Raw genomic sequence first — 13,429 nt, forward strand, 5'->3', positions numbered from 1 at the left:
ATCCAACATGGTATCAGAGCTTTTGGAGTCTCATTGATTCATCTTGAAGAGGCATTATTGTGGTGTCAAGAGGTAGATCTGAGGAGCAGCATCATTTGGAGGTGTCCTAGACCAGATCCGACCTCTCCATTGCGTCCGAAAAGCCATTTCCATGAATTTTGGTTATAAAGTTGGCCTATTTTGGTGAGAAAAAATTTTTTCCCCAATTTTGCTATATCGTACGGATTTTTCGAATATTCCTGTATTTTTCAAAAAAAAAAAAATTTCTTTATTCTGAAAAATTATTTTTCAAAAAATTCAAAAAAAAAAATCAAAAAGTTGAAAAATTCGATCAAAAAATTTGAAAAGGAATATAAAAAAAAAGGGGAAAAATTATTTTTTGGGGGGTCCGTAGGCCCCCCCCATACCTCCGTGACCTGCAGATATTGCAGGTACTGTGCGCGCAGGTTGATGAACGTACCACAGCTCACGTCCCATCGCCGCCATCCGTGCACAACTCCTCCCGTCTGGCATCCTCACTCTGCTCTAGGAACCCACGCGTCCTCCCTCGGGCACCGCCGGCGCCACCTCCCGGGCTCCGGCAACAACCGCTCACAGCGACGTCGGCTTCCGCTACAGTGCCTGCTAGCTCCCTCGGCAGCCTCTGTCTTTCCGAGCCGAAGGCTACGCCTTTGCTCCGCCGCTCCTCGGCTCCTCCACCCGTTACGGACTCCGCCCACGACCCGCTCTTCGGCGCCGCTCCTCCGCGGCCCACCAGCTCGGCGCCCTTTGCCAACTCACCGCCACACGGACACCACCATATAGACAGACAACCTCTTCCGTACGTAGCGTCATCTATTCCGTAGAGTGACACGTCAGCGCACCACATTATCGCATAGTCACTCTGCCACATCAGCATCCATACAGTACGGATCGCACAGCCAACTGTCCGTACAGTACGGACGACACAGTCAGCATAGGGGTGAAGTTTTGGCGACGGTCATACGGCTGTCAAATTTAACCCAGTGAATTGCTGACATCAGCGCCACATCAGTAGGGTTTGAAAATTTTTGGACCCCCTCTCATTTGCTTTTTTGATTTTGAAGTTCAACTTCAAATGGCCATAACTTGCTCATTTTTGCTCCTTTTTGGGTGCAATTTTTTTTGAAATGGGCTAGAATTTCGTGCTCTCCGCAGTGGTGAAAGAATTTTTTGATTTTGATGCATGGATTTTTCAGAAAATGCAGTTTTTGGTGACTGTCCCTGAGTAATCCCAGTTTTTGCAACTTCAGAGGCTTCGTTTGGGGTCATTCGACCTCCTTTTTAGGTGCCATTTTTTTTGAAAGTGCATACTTTTTCATCTACTTTCACATGATGCTATCAGATTGATGTCATTGTAAATAGAAATTGTACTTTCAGATTTAGGCCATTTTTGGCTCTTTTGGTACTTGTATATTTGCTTGAATCTCAGTTAGATTCATTGCACTATTGATTGAAGTCTCTTGTATCTCATTTGAGAAGTTGTAAAATTTGCATCATAAGCCCACTTTGCCTTGTTTTGCAAGTGGCTCATTGTAATCGCACTAAGTATAAAGTGCCAAAATCATCACTTTAGGGGGGGTACTTTGATTGATTGAATTTGGGGGGGTGTCTCTTGTGCTTTTGTGCTCTTTTTTTCTTTCCTTTTTTCTGCCATGGGTTCTTCTAAGTTTCCTCTCTTAACTCCACATAACTATGCTACTTGAAAAATTGATGCATGGAGTAAACTTATGGAAAAAGGACTCACTCATTACATTGATGGAACTATTGTTGCTCCAGCTGATCCTAAGGCTAATCCAGTTGGTCACTTAGATTGGCTCACTAAAAATATCATGGCAATTGGTACCTTAAGAAAGTATGTATCAAAGGATCTCATTTTTCATATTGAGAAATGTACTCTAATCAAAGATGCTTGGCAAAAGTTTCAAGACTTGTATGGTCAAGTTGATGAGATTAGGGGATATCAAATTGATAGTGATCTCACCATGTTAGATCCCAAGAACTTTGATACTATACAAGATTATGTCACTAAGGCAAATGAGTTGAGGGCACAACTCAAAGATTGTGGCATTGATAAAAAGGATACTCAATTGATATTCAACTTGATAGGGAAGTTTCCACAAGAATATGCAGCATTTGTTTCTAGTTTCCAAACTCATAGGATGACAATGGGTTCAAGCTACAAAATGCCTATATTTGATGCTTTCAATGAAATGTTGATGATGGAACAAACTAAGTTGATAAGCATGGGCATTCTTAAGGCTTCTTCTAAGTCTCAAGCATTAGTAGCAAATCAAGGGAACAAAGGAAATCAAGGAAAGGACAACTCAAACAAGAAGAAATGGCAATCAAAGCCTAAGGACAAAGCACCATCTTCTCCACAACAAGGAGATTCATTATCTTCCAAGATAGATAATTCACAAAAGAGGGAGAGACCTACTTGTGCTTATTGTAAAAAGATTGGTCATGAGGAACATCGTAGCCATACTAAGAAGATTGATGAGCTTACACATATCATCAAAAAGCATAACATTGATTTGCCTAAAGTCTACAAGAAGGATGATTCATCAACTTCCACTTCCTCACATTCAAAAGGAAAAGGGCAAGCATTCATGGCTTCTACAAGTGGAAAGACTCACTCTTTTGGAACAAGAAAAGGAAAAGCTCTATGTGCTACAACAAGTCATGATTCAGAGAGATGGCTTCTAGATTCAGGGGCTTCTCATCATATGGCATCTTCACAGTCTATGTTCTCTACATTTGAGCCTTGCACCATGCCACAGATTTTGATGGACAATCATACATACATGGATGTGATTGGGAAAGGATCTATTGACATTGGGGATAACTCCTTCAATGATGTGTTGTGTGTACCCCACTTGACAAACAATCTCCTTTCTATCTATCAAATCACACATGGCGCAACTAAGAGAGTTGTGGAGTTCACACCCGACTCAGTTTTTATTAGAGACATGGAGACTAGAGCTATCATTGCAACTGGGGTGGTTGATCATGCATCTCGGTTATACACCTTTTCAGATTTTGTTGATGATGATGATTTCACATTTGATGATTCTACACATGTTGATCACACTTATTGTGATGATTCAGATTTTGAGGAGAACTTTGGACACTTGAACATGGGGATTCTCACATGTAACCTAGTTCTTGAGTCTTGTATTTCATCTTCTCATATTGATATCACATCACCTATTGTACCTGATGATACAGATAGTGCGACAGTTTTGCCTTCATGTGATTCAGTGCAGCAGGATATACATTGTCTTCTAGCTTCAGATTCATGGGATGATTACTTGACAGATATTGCAGGTTTGTTTATGGAATCCTACATTGCAGATTTGGGAGACATCATTGATGACATTCATCTTCTCTTTGATGAAGATGATCCTTCTTTGATTGTTGCGAGGGCACACTCTGACCCTCTTGTTCATTCTCTACATGATCATTCTTTCAAGGTTGACATGATTGTGGATACTTATGTACAGCAGTTGGAGGAGGTCTCTTTATGCTTTGAGGAGACACATGAGTCTTTGGATATTGTTCTACATTCATCTTCACTAGATGTTGGAGTTCCTTTTTCAGCAGTGTGGAGCAGTTCACCACCTTTGGAAGGGGTATCTTTCAGCATCGACATGGGGACACTTGAGCAGTTTTCAGAGATTCCTTTCATCATGAGTTTTCTTCATACATCTTCCCTTCATGATTGGGGAGACTTCATGGATACACCTTTGGTTTTGTTTCTTCCTAAGGGGAGGAATGTTGTTCGACGTTCGTGGAGCAGTTTCTTCATACATCGAGCTTCTATCATTGGTGCAGATTCTTCATTGAGAGAGGATCACAGTTTGACTTCTCTTCTTCTCTCATATGGGGGGGACTTTTTCCTCACATGGGCTTTTGTTCCTCACATACTTCTTTGAGAGTTCTCTTGTATAGCTTTCATCTCTCTTTTTGGGGGAGGGTTTTTTCCCATTGGGTTTTTCTCTCTTTCCCCACATTGCATTGGTTTGCATGCATTTGCATTTGTGCATGGGTACCTAACATGGCCTCGTAGCTGGGACCCATCTTGCATTGCTTAGTTGCATTGTAGACTTAAGTGCATTCCCCTAAGTTGCACTTAAGGGGGGGTGTTGGTGTAAATAATTATTCATCATGGATATTATTACACTTACTTAAGTTTACTTAGGATAATGCATTTCATAGTAGTTTGGATATGAGACACTTGGGTGTTTGTGCCACATTGGGATAGTGTGTGTAGGAGAAATTCCACCTCTTATGGTGTTGATCTTGTTATTACACTATCATATCCACTTATTATGGAGTGATAATTCCACCTTCGGTGGGTGATCCACCTCATGTGGAATATTATATTATTTCTCCTACCTACCCACACCTATTTCCTACCTACCCTTGTTTCTTATTGAGCCACATGTCATATTTGTGTGCTCATACATATCCCTAGCCTTGCCTATATAAGCAGGCTCATCTACATTGTATGTAACAACAATAATCCAGTTGATTGTTGATCATTTTCTATTGATGAGAATACAGTTTATTCTTGTCCCATATTATGTCTCTATCTTGTACATTTCATTGACCTCTTGATCTTGGCAAAATCCAACAGTTTTAACTAACTCTTAACCCCCCCCCCAAAAAAAATGCATCGAATTTCTTTCTTTGCATATACATTGAGATAGTCCAACTATCTCTTTAGAATTAAAAGCATCTCTTTAAGACTAATATGGCACTGATGTTTTACTTTATTTTTTTATAATTTCTTTCTAACAAAATGAAACATTCTTTTATTTCAATATTATTAAATTTTGGTTTTATTTTATTTAAAACATGCATACAATTTAATAAAGTTTTTTTTCTTTTATTAAAAGAAACATGCATTATATATTTATATTTATTTATTTTAATATTGTTTTATTTAAAATATATAATTATTAAAATAAAATCACATATATATATTATTTAGTTTAAAATATATAATTAAAACAATATCTAATTTTATTTTATATTTTTTTTTCAAGGAAAATAATTAAATTACAAATAAATTAAATTTATTTTCTAAACTAATTTATTTATATAATTATAAGAAAGTAATAAAAGAAAGATTTTTTTAAAAGTTTTTTCCAACATCTTATTTTTAAATGTGCACCTTATAAATAAGTACTCAACTTACTCTTTTTTTTTCCTAACAAGTCATAGTAAATTTATTAATTTATTTTAAAGAAAAAAATCATATAACAAAATATATATACTTATATTTTCAATTTATTTAAATATAACAAAATAAGGGAAAATTAAGGGTTGTGACATACTCCCCCCCCTAAAAACATGCATCATCCCAATGCATTCATCAAAATTAATTTTCATGTAAAAAAAATCAAGATCCACATCAACATCATTAGCTTAAAAAAATGATCTTTCAGTTTTGCAAACACATAAGATAATGCAAACATGCAAAAGTGCACATCTATCAAATAGTTTTCTTTTTTAAAGACAAATCCTTTGTGTGTGTGTGTGTTTATCTATCGTCCCATCTGTCACACTCATGGGAACAACACCAAAACATTAGTCCATGTTAATGCTATAATCATAATCAAAATCAAAGTTTCTTTAAAATATTTCTCCTTTTTCAAATAAATACTTAACTCAATGCTTAAGTAGATAATTTTCCATGTTTTTTCATAATTATAAAAATCACATTAATGCACACACATACCTATTCTTACCATACCTAAGTAGTTTTATAAGCTGGCTAAATTGTTAGGTATTTATGACCAATAGTCCTAGCATGTCCTTATACACACTTGCACTATTTTTAGCTCTTTTAAAATATCCTTACCTCATCCAAAGATCATTTTAACATTTAACATTCAAAGACAAGAGTTAATCATTTTAGAATTATAAATTCTCATTAGGTAGAGCTTTAAACTATATGACAACTTAATCTAACTTGCAATTAATAAATGAACTTAACATTCATGCAATTCATGTCTAACGCGTGAAACTTAACATGTGGATCATGATTAACATGCATCTAAATGCAATGTAGCAAAAAATGAAGTAAATGTGCATGACGATTAAGTAACATACATAAACCTTAATTATCAGCAATTTCAATCTATGTGCACACATGCATAGAAATAAATCATGTGCATGAGTCATTACGAATTAAATTAACATGCAAAATGCATAATTAAATCAACTAACTAAAAATTAAATATGAACATGCATGTGGAAATAAAAATTAATCTATGAAAAATAAATCATGCATGTTAGTGGGTTAGTATGTTAGTAGCCTTTTTTCTTCTTTCTTTTGTTATTTACTCTACATGGCAACTTCCTGTCACATTATATCATTGACCTTATATGTATTTTACATAACTTTTACATGTGAGCATTTTGGTATTTTATAATAAGATAAAATATACGTCACGTGATAATTTCATAAAATTTATCTGGAATCTCTGATTTTCTATCTCCGGTGTGTCACCTCCATTTGACCTAAATAACCTCCTCTCACAAACCGGATGATGGACATATGACCTAGGAATTTTATTCTCCCAAGAAAATGAAGCATAAGATTCCCAAATGCCCATAAGCTCTCGTCCCTCATGATGAAGCTCCCTAGCAAGTCGGTACCAACTAGCAGTAAAGGAATCATGTGCAATCATGTAGCACTAACAACCCATCCTGGTTCAACTAACTACACGTGTTATGGTAGGGGAAAAAATAAAGTACTCGGTCGAGTTTTAAACCTATTGGGGAGGTGAAGAAAATCACCCTTCCCTGGTTAGCCCATAACAAGCACTCTCATTCCATAAGTATCCCTCATAGATAGAATAATAATTAACCCTCCGTGGATTAATATGAGAATAATATTTATTATTATTATTAATATATTTTCCATATTTCAATACTAATTTAATTATTTTTCATAAATATATATACTTGCTCAGGTTTGACATATTCTCCGCTATCTACTCCCTTAAACAATCTATCAATGTTCATATAGAACATGATAGAGAACATCAAAATCACATATGAGGACTAGCAAAATAAATAAAAAATCTAGCCACCACCAGAATGTAAAAGAAATCATAAATGGAATGTAAATAGTTTACAACTTGAAATTACAAAAGTGTGAAAATCAATAAAAAATAAAGTATATTCAAGAATCAATTAATAGATAATTGAGAAAATTTTGGTGACTAGTTCTCACAAGAAATTTTTTTTAAAGAAATTTCACAGCTAGCCCTCACAATAATTCAAAACTTTTCATCAATAATAAAAAAAAAAAAAGTATCAAACATGCAACAAAAATTTCACACGAACACTATGTGACTAACACTAGTCAGATCAAGGGAGTAGAAGCTACATGACACCTTGCGTCCAAGATGTGGTAGAGAGCATGGCCATTCCACAACAATCAAGTCATAAGACTAAAATATTATACATATATCTATCAATCATTATGAATCCAGAATTCAAATTTCATTGCAAACATTTATATAGTTTTAGTGTAACCTAATGATATTTCTATGCAACAATCATCCATCATTTGATCATACATCCTAAGCCTTCATATATCTATCATTTTCATTTATTGCCTTCTACAATTTCATGCACCTTTGTAAAGTGAATCATGCAAATACCTTTACAATTTATCATTATTATTATTTAGTTTTTTTCAATGAGTTTCAATCCCTTGCATTTGATATCAGAGCTCTAGGTTCCACACTAGGGCCATGAGTTCACTATGTTTAGTTGTGATAATTGATGACATAACCATCTAGTTAAATTTCTTAGTGCATTCATGTGTAAGTCATAGAGATTGAGTCAATAGTTGAATCACCATATATCAATTTGAGTAGTGAGGGAGATGGCCTCCCACATGTTGTTATACCTAACAGGAAGGGAAGGTGTTCCTGCTTGAAACCCCTTAGAATAACCACTTTCATGGGCAAAACTCTTTTTGCATATAAGTTCTAATTGAGACTTTATGCGTATATGTATAATGTGATTATTTGATTTTTAGTTGCAAAGGTTAGGTAGAACCTTGAAATGCCTGTTATACTTGTGCACTCTATTAATTATTGTGATTATGTAATTTGGTTGCTTAAATAACACATCTCTCAATGGTGACTGAAAATATGAATTGCAATGTTTGAGGGATACATTTATGGTAAAGATTAATGTTTGTAATTTTGCATGATATGTAAATTAATATGTTTCCTTATGCTTATCTTGTTGTCAGCTTACGTAATTTCCTATCTCTAACCTTGTATATCTGGACATGTGGCAATGATATATTCTTAATTATGTGTATTTTGTGAATTATATTATTTTGAAATTATGGTGGTTTTAATATATGTATTTTAAACTAAATAATATATATATGATTTTATTTTTAATTTATTTAAATATAACAAAATAAGGGAAAAATAATTATGAAGGGGTGAATAAGAGTTCTACTATTTGGTGGATTTTGTAAAAATGGGATGCTACCCTTACTTCGAAAGGCTACATGGGTTTCACCATGTATATTGTCCAAACAATTTGTCAAGGGTTGGAAGGAGACTTGTGTCCCAATGTATGGTAGGATAGTTAACCTCATGAAAGAACTCATCTTTGATATTACTGGTATGTTGATGGACAAGAATAAGGTCTTTAGACATAGAAAGGACTTGGAATAAGCGGTGCAAAAATTCCTTAAAAGTAAAGGGAAATGCCTTATTAGGAAGCCAAAGAGAAGCTTTCAAATGAGCTTGATCAAACTCCTTTGCGGTGTTCTTTTAAAGGTACTCGTGGAGTATTTCTTTCTTGATGGTAATTTTACCAATATGTTTGGGCATTATTTTGTTCTATTAAATAATTGAATATATAAGAAAAGGATATCTTTTCTGTTTTATCTATTATCCTCATTGAATGAGGACATAGGGGTTTTAAAAATAACCCTAAAAACCTTGATCTACACAAAAGCCATATTAGGCTCATCATATATTATATCAAATCTTTTCCTACCCATTCTAGGAGTAAGAAGAAGCTTTCTAAGTATTTGACCCCCAAAAGGATGAAGAGTTGGATTTTGTTGTTTTGAAGGATCAGGGGTGGGCCACTAAAGTCTAACTTTGAGGACCATAGTGATTTTCATTCTTCTCCTTCAAGAGATTATGAGGATATTCCTATCGATATTAGCATTTCCAAATCAATTGTATGTTGACTGTCCCAACCTCAATTTAGATTAGTAGAAACATGATGATATATTGTGTCTCTCTAGGGATGTGGTTGTGGACATCAAGATGCACAAATGGTAGTTCAATGATATCAAATATATGTAACTTATGATAAGATCTATTCAAGCTAGGCTTGATGAGGGTTTGGTGCATGGTGACTTGTGGGTTGAAAAAGAGATTAGATATGTGGTTTCTTATCTATAGAAGGCTATGATGGATGTGGCTAGTTTGAAATTTTATTATGAAGGATGTATTGTAGCTCTGGAAATAAAAAAGTAGGATATCAATGCCAACTTAGTAAAGCTAGTTAATTTCAACCACAATGTGATTAAATGGTTTGCAAGTAGTATGAGGATGTTGGCCAAAAATTTTAAAATATTGCAATAAGGTAATTCTCATTTCATTGATTAAAGGAAAAAAGAAATCACATTGGTACTGAAGAGGGAAAAGTCCCATATACTCATAATAAACTCATATCTCAAGAAGGATGTTGATTAGTCTCTGAAGGACTTGCAAGATATCAAAAAGATGGCTCAAGAGGCATCTCATCATGTTGCTGAAGTGATTGAGGCCTTGAAGAATATTAAGTAACTTTTCTTCTTTATCCTTTTATAGTCTTGGCTTGGTGCCTTTTTGGCTATATAGTCTCTTTCCTCTATGTTTTGGTTGGTTGCCATTTTATTATTATTTTATTGATGTTTTGCTAAATCCATAATTAAGCCATATAGGGTTTTACGTCCCTTAAAAACCTATTTTACACTTTAATAAAAAATGAATAATTAATCTAAAATGATCAAGAGTTGATATTAATCAATACCAACTTAAAACCACTCAGAAATATTTTTTCCTTTATTTTTTAAAATCTATACACTAAATTCTTATTTTATTTAGAGCCACCTATTGTTGCATTTCTCACTCTCTATTCTCTATTTCTGCTAAAGATTCCTCTACTCAAAATATTTTTCATACCAAAAAAACAATCTTCCTCTTGTGCCCACAAAAACTCTATAATTGCATAACTCATACCCACTTTTTGTCAATTTTTGTCACTTGTAAAATTCTATCTCAATTTTAAATTCAAAATCACCAAATATTACTTACTCTAGTAGTAAAATAAAAACAATAAATTCTATTGCATGTTAAAGGGGAAAAGGGGATAAAGATACAAAATATCTCTAATGGGCCTAACTTGTCATAGGTAGGTGCTAATGGGTGGGGTCAAGACAATAAAATTCGAAAAAGATATGTGTTAATATCTTTTGGAATAGTTCCATCCTTGATTATTGATTCTAGAAATAGCTACATTTGTAAGACTTATTTTCGCTATCCCACCAAAAACACATAAAATAACCACTACAACTATTTTTGTTTCATTCCCCCTTTTAAAAAGTTGAGTAACATGATTCACTTGATCATGTATTCAAACAACATGGTCAGGGAAATTATTAGAAAATTGCAATATCCCAGGCGAATGATCAATCAATTTGCATTTGTAATAATTATGAAAGTACAATATCATAATTATGCATATTTAGAATAATAATATTTTGTATTTGAATACAATATTTAAAATAATTAGTATTACCATGATGACAATATTTAGCTTATTTCATCAATGCATATATTTTTAAATTATTATTTTAGTCATAGGTTCTATTCCTCAAGATTCTTGTCACATGATAACTCAAAATCAAGGTTAGAAAGTACTTTATGTTTAAGATTTGTTATTTGTAATCACATGTGCATCTAGTCAATTTTAAATTAACTTGAACTTTAAGAAAATAAATTATAAAACACTTTTCATTTTAACATGAATGTAAGATAAAATTTTAAAATACTTTCAATTTTAACATGAATATTATTAATTCTTGTAAATTTAAGATATAATAGCACAACTCTAATTAAATAATGAGATATAATATCTAATACAGTGATCTTGGGGAACATCAAATAAATTCACTTGATTCCAAGAAATACCCAAATATGTATAATTTAGTTCTTACATGAGTTCCAAATGTCTCAAACAAAAATGGACCTATCAAATTGATATACAAAACACTATTGGTAGTTTATGCCTTGTACATAATTCACATGTTTTTCCCACCTTCTCTTGAAGGTATCATCCCAATCCACTTATTTAAGAACAAAAAGGAAATCAAGAGTCATCTAGTTTCAGATTAGACCTAAGTATTCAAATTTTTTTATTAAATATTAATATTGTCGTTAGTAGAAGTGAGTCTCATTTGAAGAGTTTCCCAAATTTTTTGATTACGTGAGAAGTAGGTTTTGAAAGGGTCTCGAAACTCTTTACATCAAGTTAGAAAATAGATAAAACATGAAATGTCTAGCTAGATAGACCATAACAACAAGATAAAATAGCTGACATATTCAAAAAACCAGCAAGAGAACCAAAAGTAACATAAGGACAACACAATGACACCTAAGGGACAACCAAGAGTACAAAACAAAAGAAGTAAGAAAAATTATTGAGAAGCTTCTCTACTTTCTCCAATTGAACCATTGAGGAAACAACACTCTTAAGATCATCCAGTTCCTTAGCTTGTTGATCCATCTTCCTTGTACTTTCCCAAGTTCTTTTACCATGTCAAGTAGCCACACCTTCAAGGGTCAAGTCCTTATGCTCAAAAATATCTATCATGTTCTTTTCTAGCTGGATTTGTTCTAGTTTACTAATCATCACTTTGAAGTTATCAACTAAGGTTTTCATAATTTTTTGGCTTTGTTCTCCAATTTTCTATAGGGTATTCTCATGACTATGAATCCTCTTTTCCAACTCATTGAACCTAGCTCCATAACCATAAATTGCGAACCACAAGATTCAATAATAGCCTTAGCACTACTGATGGCTTCTATTAATTCCTTTAGATAATTAGGCAAAGAACTAAGATTACCTATCCCAACAGCTTCTAGAATGTCCACTTTCTTATAAGAATCCTCTAGTTTAGTCTTCAAACTTTCAATCTCTGAGTAGACCCATTCTAAAATCTTATAGAACACCATCACCCCATTCTTCACAATATAAAGCATGGCAATAGGAGAATTGCTACTATCATTATTAAATTCTGAAAAAATAACGTTATTCTTCAAGGTCTCCATATCAACAACTGTGACTTTGTCTTTAGGAGGCAGAGTCTCATCTTCCACCACAAGTCTATCTATTAGGATCCAAATTAGTAGAAGGGGCCTTTGAGGTACCATCCTCCTTCATCGGGTTGATTTCAGTGATAAAAGGACTGTGCTTTTTTTAATTCTTGGATGGTGGGCTGACAATTTCACTTTTAGTCTCCATATCATCATTATCCTCATCATCTTCCTCAAACCAGCTATCCTCCTCCTGCACCTTATTCCTACTTCCTTTAACCTCTTTTCCAAAAGTATTTATGCTTGACCTAGAAGCCATCTATTTATCCTTCCCCTTTCTACTACATTTAGCGAAGGTATCCCTTTTAAAATTACCTTCTAGCTCTATATCAGCCCCCTCATCTTCACTATCATCTGATTTACCAGACTCCTCTTCCGAGTTCGATAGCTCAGTGATAGAGTGTTGAACAGTGGTGGCCTTGACATTTCTATATAAAGAAACATTAACCCTTCATGCATGGGTGGATTTCTATCTAGGTTACCCCTAAAATCCTTTATACTAGTGTTTAAGGAACTATACAGGTAGAAAGGAATAGATGCCATATCTTTATGGTGAAAGTGATTCAAGAGCACAAACTGATAGCCATAAATAGGAGAGTATCTACCATCAAAAGTGACATATTGCATCCTAGTAAACAAAACCCATCTCCATACCTTTTTTATCACCTTCAACAAGTAGTAGGTATTGCTAGATTTCACCTGTTTGGCTTTCTCAGAGTCTTCCTTTGGGAATCACATAATAGCTACCATTGTGAGGTTTGTATCCATGTAGAACTTTCTGCCCTTGATTAGCATCATAGTAACTTCAGAAAGCATTCCTTCATCAATTTCCACCTTTCTCCCACCTATGGCGATTCTTCCATCCTTCCAATTCTTCTTGAATAATCTAGTAATAGTAGATTTTTTGCCTAGAATTCGCTCCATATACCCTGTTATTTTAGCCACTTCCAAGATAGCCCATGCTTTTGACTTCTTCTTACATT

This window comes from Cryptomeria japonica, chromosome 11 (assembly GCF_030272615.1).
Source record: "Cryptomeria japonica chromosome 11, Sugi_1.0, whole genome shotgun sequence".
Classification (NCBI taxonomy): domain Eukaryota; kingdom Viridiplantae; phylum Streptophyta; class Pinopsida; order Cupressales; family Cupressaceae; genus Cryptomeria; species Cryptomeria japonica.